The sequence below is a fragment of the Arvicanthis niloticus genome, chromosome 1 (assembly GCF_011762505.2).
Source record: "Arvicanthis niloticus isolate mArvNil1 chromosome 1, mArvNil1.pat.X, whole genome shotgun sequence".
NCBI classification, from domain to species: domain Eukaryota; kingdom Metazoa; phylum Chordata; class Mammalia; order Rodentia; family Muridae; genus Arvicanthis; species Arvicanthis niloticus.
Window position 1 is genome coordinate 162459216 of NC_047658.1, and position 9766 is coordinate 162468981.

The 9766-nt window shown below is 43.0% G+C and overlaps 1 pseudogene; it reads right to left on the reverse strand.

Annotated features, from left to right (window-relative positions):
• Positions 1-9294: 9294 nt before the first annotated feature.
• On the reverse strand, positions 9295-9417 carry LOC117701844 (small nucleolar RNA SNORA17; annotated as a pseudogene).
• Between the last annotated feature and the right edge of the window lie 349 nt (positions 9418-9766).

Genomic DNA, 9766 nt, shown 5'->3' on the forward strand with positions numbered 1-9766 from the left:
TTTGATTTGCCCAAATAAAGAATGAAGGTCAATATGGTCTAAAAAAAATCTTGAAAGTGTTCTGCTAAAGAAAGCAGAAAACAAAAGATGACATATTAGATGTTTATGATAAATGTCCGAGATGTATATGCCCATGGCGAAGGGAGGGCAGGAGAGACAACCAGGACTGTCTGCTAAATGCCCTTTTTACCTGACGAAAACTCATGGTGGGCGGTTACCAAGTATTAAGAACCACTGATGTGTACACGTCAGATAGGTGACTAGTATGGTACGTGAAATAGATTTGGATAAAGCTGTTAAAACAAAACAGAAAAATAGTGCATGCCGCTCCTCCCACGGATGAAAGATACCATCTTCATCACCATCATCATCTTCGTCATCATCACCATAACCATCTGGTTGACCTTGCACAACAGGGACCTTTGACCTTTGATCCCCTTGCAGATGTACACTGTTGCTTTTAGTTCATTTACACTTGTATCTGCTTGTCCCAGATGACATATGATCAGAGCTCAGATCCTCCACGGGAAGTCTGCGACAGCTCTTTCATAAGAACTTTGAAACAGTCTAATATTATGTAATGGTGATTCTGAACCCTGCTTTGATGCCACCCTGTGACCTCAAGCTTTTGCTTTACGCTTTGAAGTCTTAGAAGGGCTCAGACTGATAAAACGACTTGACTTTACTAAAAGTTTTTTTTTTTTTCCTGAAAAATGTCAATCACATTTGGGACAAAGCACATAGTGTTCTCAGATGCCTTAAATCCTTGTGTAAACTACTATGTGTCTATTAGAACCTAAACCACAAATCCATTCCAAGACATGAGTAGTGCTTACATGAAACCAAGTTTGATTTAGATTGAGCAAGCTGCTTAAAGGCTGGCCTGGCCACCCTCACCCACGGACTATCTGCATAATATTATGTTTCCGAATTAGTTTGATATATATTTTCTCCTACCAACTGGACTATCATCAGCCTTGGCCACCCTGGTCTCACCTTCCTTAAGACAGGAAGTCACACTTTATCCTCCCCTCTCACATGTGCTAGCCAATGAGCAGTGAATATCCTCAAACTTGAGTTTTGGCTTTTGAGACTGGCTGAATTTGAAATCCTCCTGCCTCTGCCTCTTGAGTAGATGAGATCTCAAGTCTACACACCCGGACTGAGCTTGGTATATCTCTTTTAAAGTGTTTGTTTTCTAAATTGTTCCTATACTGCATTCAATGTGAAGAACACATACTTGCCTGTACTTGACTGTGCTGAAACAATTCACTGTGTATTTGGTGTTAAAATATTTTTATTTCCAGTGGTTATTCTGGAACAAACCTATTTTCACACAAAGGATACATGAAAGAAATAAAAAAGAATTCTAAAAATCAACTCTTAGGATATAGATGGATTTTTTTTTTTTTGGTCACTGTTTATTCAAGGGCCATTCAAGCATTTAAAATTTATGAGAACTGTCTCTGGGCCAGACACCGAAGGGGACTGTATGATAAGATGAATAAAATATAAACTCTGGCTGAAAGGTATTTGCAGTGCAGCGTGGGATGGATCTTAAAGGAGCCCAGGCTTTGGTGCTTCAGGAAAATTTGCTCCTAATTAGCAGGAATAACACTCATCATTCTGCAAGTTCTGTAAAAGTCTGTCCCTTAACTTCAGACAGCAGCACCAATGTCCTCGTATACACTAAGAACAGAGCCACCGGGAAGAATCTCTCACAAATCCATCTTTAGTCCTCAAGAAACAAAGCAGCATAATTAGATCAGGAACTGTGCTGAGGCAAGAGGGTCTTCTTAGTAGTCCAAGAAGGACAGCCATGCTCACAGGCCAGCCATGCAGTCGGCCTGAAGAACTGGTGGCCTTTGAACCCTGGGCCCAGGGCATTTCTCTGCCTCACTGGCCCAGCTGTGGAGGTTTAAGAGGAAAAGAATCAGTGCTCTACTATCCTGGCTTGCTAGCTTCGAGCAACTCCACGACAAATATTTTATAAATTATTTTTGGTTCATAAAAAATGTAGCTGTGAAACCCTGAGGGGAGTATACAGAGAGAATGTGTCTTTGGGAGTAAAGGACACGGACACTAAAGGAAGTGAAGAGAAGAAGCATGATTACCATGCCCCAATGACTGCCAGGTAAAGTTCAGTCATTCAGACCGGAAATCACTTTGAGCCCCAAACCTCCCCTTGCTCAGTAATCAACTGATGCTTTTGCTGCCATTCAAACCATTTTTATTAGCATCTTTCTAAAAATTATTATCGAATGAAGTGAAAGGTCAGAAGTATATCAGTCAGGTAAGCTGCAAACAGCAAGTCAATTCTTTGACCACAGATCATTTTGGGGATCAGTACTTGAAGAGATTCTCAGTGAAAGAAGATATGCCTGACCCTGGAGAGACCTGAGTCCCCAGGGAATGGGGAGGTCTGGTAGGGGTGGGACATCCTACTGAAGACAGGGGAGGAGGAATGAGATGAGGAACTGTGGGAGGGCAGACTGGGAGCAGGGATAACGACTGGACTGTAAAAAAAAGAGTAATAAAAATAAAAAATAAAGGGCTGTACATGAAAGGCCCTGGGTTAAATCTGTAGCTCTGAAAACAAACAAACAAACAAACAAAACAAAACAAAACAAACCAGGGGGAGAAAGGAGGAAATACAACTCTTAACCACGTCCCCCATGTTAAGAATATCTATAGATGTGAAGTTCTTCTCATTATAACCCTTAATAACTTCAAGAAGTTTAAAATGTCAAAAACAATTAAGACAAGCAATTAAATAAAACAATTATTTTAAACTCAAAGTCAACTGAGAATATAATTAAATCACCCCATTGCAAACTGTTTCTACCCTTTCCCTCCTGGACTTTTTACCTTCACAACAAAGCACAGGCCAAGCTTAGACAAAGGAGGTTCAGGACAAGTTCCTTCCTCATGATGAAATCCGTTGCTGACATTTTTCTGTGTATGTTTTTATGTAAGTGTTTTTTTTTTTAAAGAAATTCCTCAATCAAGTTTACTGATAGAGTTCATGCAAGAATATGCATGTATACAATAAATGATACTAATATTTTCTTAGACATCACAAAAAACATTTTTAATATGCACAGGCACAAAATTTTCACTTTGGATCAACTACTCAATTAGTGTAATAGAGGTAAAACTCTTTGTTTTGTTTTGTTTTGTTTTGTTTTTCGAGACAGGGTTTCTCTGTATAGCCCTGGCTATCCTGGAACTCACTCTGTAGACCAGGCTGGCCTCGAACTCAGAAATCTGCCTGCCTCTGCCTCCCAAGTGCTGGGATTAAAGGTGTGCACCACCACTGCCCAGCAGGGTAAAACTCATAAATAAATTACATAACCTTACTTTACAAAACAATCACACTGCAACATAAGCTTACAGTTTTCTGATCTCTTGATAATTCAGCTGAAGCCCACTCTTGCAGACTTTCTCACATCCTTCATGGGTGATTAGGTAGCTTTTTGGGTCATCTTCCCAAAGTCAAATGTGGAATTTCTTTGTAACTGTATGTGCATCGCGGTGGTAAATCCTGAGAGCCAATAGAAACTGGGTACTTTAGATCCACTAGACCAGTCCCTGGAGTGACACAACCTGTCGAAACGCACAGACAGGAGACAGACAATGTAATGGAGTTGTGTCTATTAATGAAGAATTTCATAAAACAAAATAAGCATCAGACACCTGTGGTCAGTGTTGGGCAGGAAATGGCTGCCATTCTCTCCAGTCCCTTCCAGAGGACAGGTAGAAGGAGTTTCCTAACTCGGTTAAGGAGGCTGGCATTAACCTATTACAAGACCACACAATGATTATTATAGGAAAATGATACACTAATATTTCTAATGAATAGAGATGTGGTAAAAATGGTAAACTGAATTTAACAATGTGTAAGGAATCAGACTGAAGCAAACAGCATTTAACCTAGTTGTATGAAGCAGACCTCAAAGTTAACCTATTAAGCTGAAGTTCTTTTTTAAAAAAATCACAGCAGCCTGTCAAAGATTCAGATAGAATGATAACCCAATCGCAATAAAAAACAAACTTTAGTAAATTATGAAGGTGAATTTCTCACTCTGATTAAAAAACAAAAATATCCCTCTAAACCTCTCAGCTAACACCACATTTAACGGTGAGAAAGTGTAAAGTTTCCCATAGATTTCAGGAGAAAGATGAGGATGTCTGTACTTCCTATTCTGGTGCACCAGGTTCTGAGATTCCAGCTCTTTTTTTTTTTTTTTTTTTTTTTTTTTTTTTTGAGACAGGGTTTCTCTGTGTAGCCCTGGCTGTCCTGGAACTCACTCTGTAGACCAGGCTGGCCTCGAACTCAGAAATCCACCTACCTCTGCCTCCCAAGTGCTGAGATTAAAGGCGTGCACCACCACCGCCCGGCTGAGATCCCAGCTCTTAAAGGAAGTAAAATGCACACAGGCAACGGATGGAGAAGAAAAACTACCTTTGTTCACAGAAGTTGCAGTCTATAATGCCCATCATTAGGTGTGGTATATCCTGCAACCCCAGAGAAGGCTAGAAGAGAGGCAGATCCTAGATCTCTAGAAGATTGTCCAGCTGTCCTGGGCTATACTGCAAAGTTTCTAGACAGTAAGACTCTGTCTCAAACAAAAGATGGAAGGTACCTGAGGGAACAGCACTGGAAGTTGACCTCTGACCTCCACATGTGCACATCTGCATCCATACACTCACACACACACATAAAAAAGTCCATTGCTATTTCACACACCAGGGATAAATAAGGAATTTGAAATTTAAAACAGAACCACTGGCCTTACCTTGGTGTAAATATAATAAAATCTATACAAGTTTTATGTGAACACAACCACAGAACTCCGATGAAAGAAAAATAGACGTAAACATGAACACTCTGTTCAGAGGCAGGGAGATACAGTGTTGTCAAGGAGTGGGTGCTTTATAACTTGATGTGCATGCCCAACAAATCGTAACCCAAACCCTAACAGGCGATACTGATGAAATGATTAAAAGCTTATATGAAAAGACACAAGTCCGAGAAAAGTTACCAGCACTGAGGGAGAACCGGGCTGGAGGATTGATTCTACCCAGCTTCAAGACTGATTATAAACCTATTGTCATCAAGACACTAAATTGAAAGAAAAAAAAAATCAACATGACAGAATAGAAAACCATCTTTAACTGTAAAGCAAAACCAAGAGGACGGAGAGATTAGCTTTCAAAAATGGCTCTGAGACACCTGCACATTCATGAAAAAAATCAATTTCAACACAGATCTTATAAATACTAACTCAAAATGGACCACAGCTGTAATATGAGATGCAAAATTATAAAACTCCTGAATATGACCTCGGGCACATGGATGACCTTTTAAGTATAACACCAAAAGCATGTTCCATGAAAGGAATAAATGACAAGCTGTCCTTCCATTAAAACTGTGCTAGATACAAATGATGTCCATGAAAAAGAACTTTATGCAAAATGCACAAAATATACAAATTAACACTAAGGAGATGAACGACTTAATTTAAAAATCAAGCAAAAGACCTAAGCATACCTCAACAAGGAATATGAGTGGCAAGCAACCAAACGAGAACATGTTCCTAGCTGCATGTACTTGGGGAAATGCAAGCCATGAGCTGGCACTTCATGGCCATTACAATGACCAAATCCAGAACACAACATCAGTGCAGGTGTCACAGGAACCCTTTCTGACACTGGCATGGAAGATGTTATAGGATAGTTTGCCATTTCTTTCTCTTTAATTTTAAAAAATACTTTTTATTACTTCTTTGTGTATACAGAAATTTTTTTTATCCTGCAACATGGCTGTTCTAGCAAGGGGTCACATCCAAAAATATGATCCAACTTGAACACAGACACCCCTTGGATTACAGTAGGATCTGGCAGGAATACAGGCATGCCCTTAGTACACACCTTTAATCCTTAACAATGACAGTAAGTCTAGTTTGTAGAAGGAAGCAGCCGTGTTGAAATTTACATCTAACTGAGGGGCAGACAAAGCAACAAATCAGAGAAATGTTGGGGTTAGGAATCACCACTCAAACTATACAAACACTGATCTCAGTTAAGCAAGAAAAGTTCACTGAATGTACACCTTCATACTGGATGTTCAGGACCGAAAAAAGAACTTGAAAGCCTAATTATTATATTAGTCTGGGGTCAGGGTAGGTTTTTAATAGGAAAAAAAAAACAGATTCAAAAAATTTAAAGGGCAGGGAGAGGAGCAGTTGGCTTACTAGACAAAGTATTATCAGCTGACATTTAAGCTGATTGGTCCTGAGGAAGGTATGGGGTGGGGTGGATGGGTAGTGAACAGGGGTATTTCAGAACATTGAAATAACAGAGCATGAGTATTGGAATCATAACTTCTTGGCTTATTAGTTGGATTAATCAATGTCAATCACAGAAACCACAGTGAGTTCATACACGTAGGAAGGTACAGGAAGGGCTGCCCAGTGGTCAGCTCTGACTCAAGATATTTTAGACATAACAGTTCACATTGACCTTTGATTTGATGATCATACATCAAGCTTTGTGGAATTTCTTAAGATTGGCAAACCTTATACAGAACATTCAGGACATAGAGAACAAAACACGGTATGTGGTCAGCAAGTCTTTGAGCCAAATCACTTCTCTGTGTCAGTGACTGGCAGGCATGTTACAGCAAAAGAATGAAATAACAGGCAGGCATGGAATAAAATAGCTACAGCTATTCTGGGGGTGAGGGGCATTAGACCATGATAAGAAAGGTTTGACCAAATGAGTCAGATATAAGATACACCCAACTCATATAGGAGAACAGAGAGGAAGAGAGACTACTTTAGAGCAGGGGGAGAGAAAGTTAGTACTGGGTGGGGTGTACTGGATGGTGTGTGTATATAGCAGTTTTACCAAGACAGTTCTACAGAGACAGATGACAGAGAAAACAAGCTAGACACAGGAGAAGACAGAATGAGCCAGAATGAGAAGGAGACAGAAGAGTGGAACAGATTACCAAAGTTAGTATGAGGCCAGGCAGAGCAATTCAGTCAGAAGCTGAGAAAATCCAGATTGAGTCAGTCAGCTTGGAAGATTACATTGTACAGAGGCTAGAAACTTCTAGGCCTAGGCCTAGGTATAATTAATTTTGTTTTGTTTTGTTTTGTTTTTCTAGGGATAGTTAGGACAGAGAAGGAAACACTCTGAGCTCAGCCCAAGCCTTGCATTTGTACAGCTTGGTTATGGCTCTCATCTCACTACTTCATCTGAAGAAATAAAAATAACATTTACATTTGTGAATTTCACATCATGTACCCCAATCCAACTCATTTCTCCCTCCCTTCATACCTGCCATCCACCCTTGCAACTCTACACACCAAAAGAGGAATAAAAAGTCTCCTTGTGGAGCTGTAGTGTGTCACGGTGTGCCTTTTGTCCACACTTATTGTGAGCTGTAGTGTGTCACAGTGTGCCTTTTGTCCACACTTATTTGCTTGCAAACGTTCATTGCAAAGTCTCCTGGCTTCTGACTCTGGCTTCTGCTACTCTATCTGAGGTTCCAACACTGGAACCTCACTGGGACTCCTCTTGGATATCCTGTTGCTGCCCTGTGTCATGGAGATTCTGAAGTTTGGTATCTATAGGATCGCCCCCTTCATGCACTCTAGCAGTTCATCGATGGAATAGATGTTGGGGTGGGCCAAATCAAAGCCCTGGTCCTGAGCCTGAGAAGTATCTGAACTGGTCAGCCTTCTGGCTCTTCTCTTACTACCTCAGGGCCAGGTCACCCACACTCCCAGCTCTACTGTGCTGTCCAGGTGAGGAGAAGGGCCAGCTTTCCTGCTCTCATGACCTTATTGGGGCCAACTCTCCAGACTGCTGCGGGTGGTAAAGGCAAAGGGAGGAGAGGCTATCTTTGCTTGTTAAGGCCATGACAAAGCAGTCAAGAGGCAGGGCCAGTTCTCCCACACACCCTCAGGGATGACTCATTTGCAAGCCTCTATATCCAAAGTCAGCTCTACTGTACTGCCTAGCTGAGGTGCAGGACCTATCCTCCCACGTGCTGCAGCAGGTCGGGGACAGGGCTAGCTCTCCCAGTCTGATGATTTTGGGTCAGCTCTTCTGCTTGCCGTAGGTGGTGAGGGGCGAGGGGCGAGAGGTACATCTCTCCCTTGTCTTGCCTGTCACAGCTTGGAAGATGAGAGGTGGGGTCAGAGCTCCCAAGCTCACACCCTTGGGGCTGGCTCACCCACATTCCTGTCACCAAGGTCAGCTCTACTCTGCTGCTCAGACGAAGTGCAAGGTCTACTATCCCAAGTGCTGTAGCTGGTGAGGGGCAGGATCAGCTCTCCTGTTCTAATGACCTCAGGGTCAGGTCTCCTGCCTGCTACAGGTGGTGCCGGCCGGAGGGGAGAGGAGTATCTCTCCCTTATCCACGCTCTGGAGATGAGCGGTAGATTTGCTCTCCCACACTCATATCCCCAGGGCAGTCTCACCCACAACTCCCACACTGTGTGAGGCCTGCTGTCTGTTCTCCGGAGTACTGCAACTGACTAGGGGTGGGTTAGGTTTCTTGCTATCATACCTCTCCAGGGCCATCTCTCCCATGATGCCTAGGTGAGGGGTGGGGCCAGTTCATACAGCCCTCAGACATCAACATTTGGGGCCCTAGACTACAGCCCAGACCAGGGATGTTTGCCTGGCCCTTGGCAAACTTCCTGCTACTCCAGGGCCATGGACCCAGACATGGCCCCAGTGGGAGCACAGGCCAGGAGCCCACCATGATCCAAGTGGTGTCAGTGGCTACTCACCACAGACTGTTCCTCACTTCCCTCAAATAGTTCTGCCTCTCTTCATTGTGCCCACATCCTTCTGTTTCTCGTTCTCCTCCATTTACTTGCTCCTCTTAGTGGTGCCTCAGCTCTAGTGGTCTCTGGGTGTCTGGGATCATCTCACGAGTGCTATGCCCCACTCGTGCATTATGGTGCTGGGTGGGGGTTATCTCGGGCACGGTCTGTCCCTCCAGGTCTGCACAGCTCCGGACTGGAGGTCAGCTCAGGCTAGCTCCCTGTCTGGGCCCCATGGCACAGGTCTGGTGGTCATCTTGGCCTCACTTCTCTCCCAGCCACCCATGTGGCCCCATGCGAGAGGGTCATCTGTTTTGGGCTCAGTCCCACCCAGGCCCATGGTCCCAGGAGCGTTCTTCTAGTTCTTGTCTTGCTACCTACCCTGGGGGCCTGTCTGGGTCTCCACTGCGCTGGACTGTTGGTCATCTCTGGCTCACTGTGTTCAGGAAATGTCAGGCTACTGGTCATTCAGATGTTCATGGGTCAGCCTCTCTCCTCTCTGCCACCTACTGATGCACAGGTGATGCACAGGTGATACAGCAGCCATGCCTGCAGCGCCTCTAGGGGCAGGGTGTCTTTAATTTTTATTTTTAATTAGCATACAAAGAATTAAGTTTCATCTTGTCCATTTTCAACAGTTTGACAGTTTCTTATGAAATTAAACAAACTAGGAAAGAAAGGTTGGTAATGCCTTTCTTCCCAGCACTTGGGAGCAGATGCATGCAGATCTCTGTGAGTTCCAGGTCAGTCAGGGATACATAGTCAGACCTTATCTTGATATTTACCCAAAGGAGCTTAGCACATTTTCATACAAAAGCCTACAAATGGATGCTTCTAACAGCTTTACAATGGTCATTTCTGAAACACAGTGGCCATTTTGTTGCTACTGAGATGCCCTTTAGCATTTGAGTGGAGAGAAT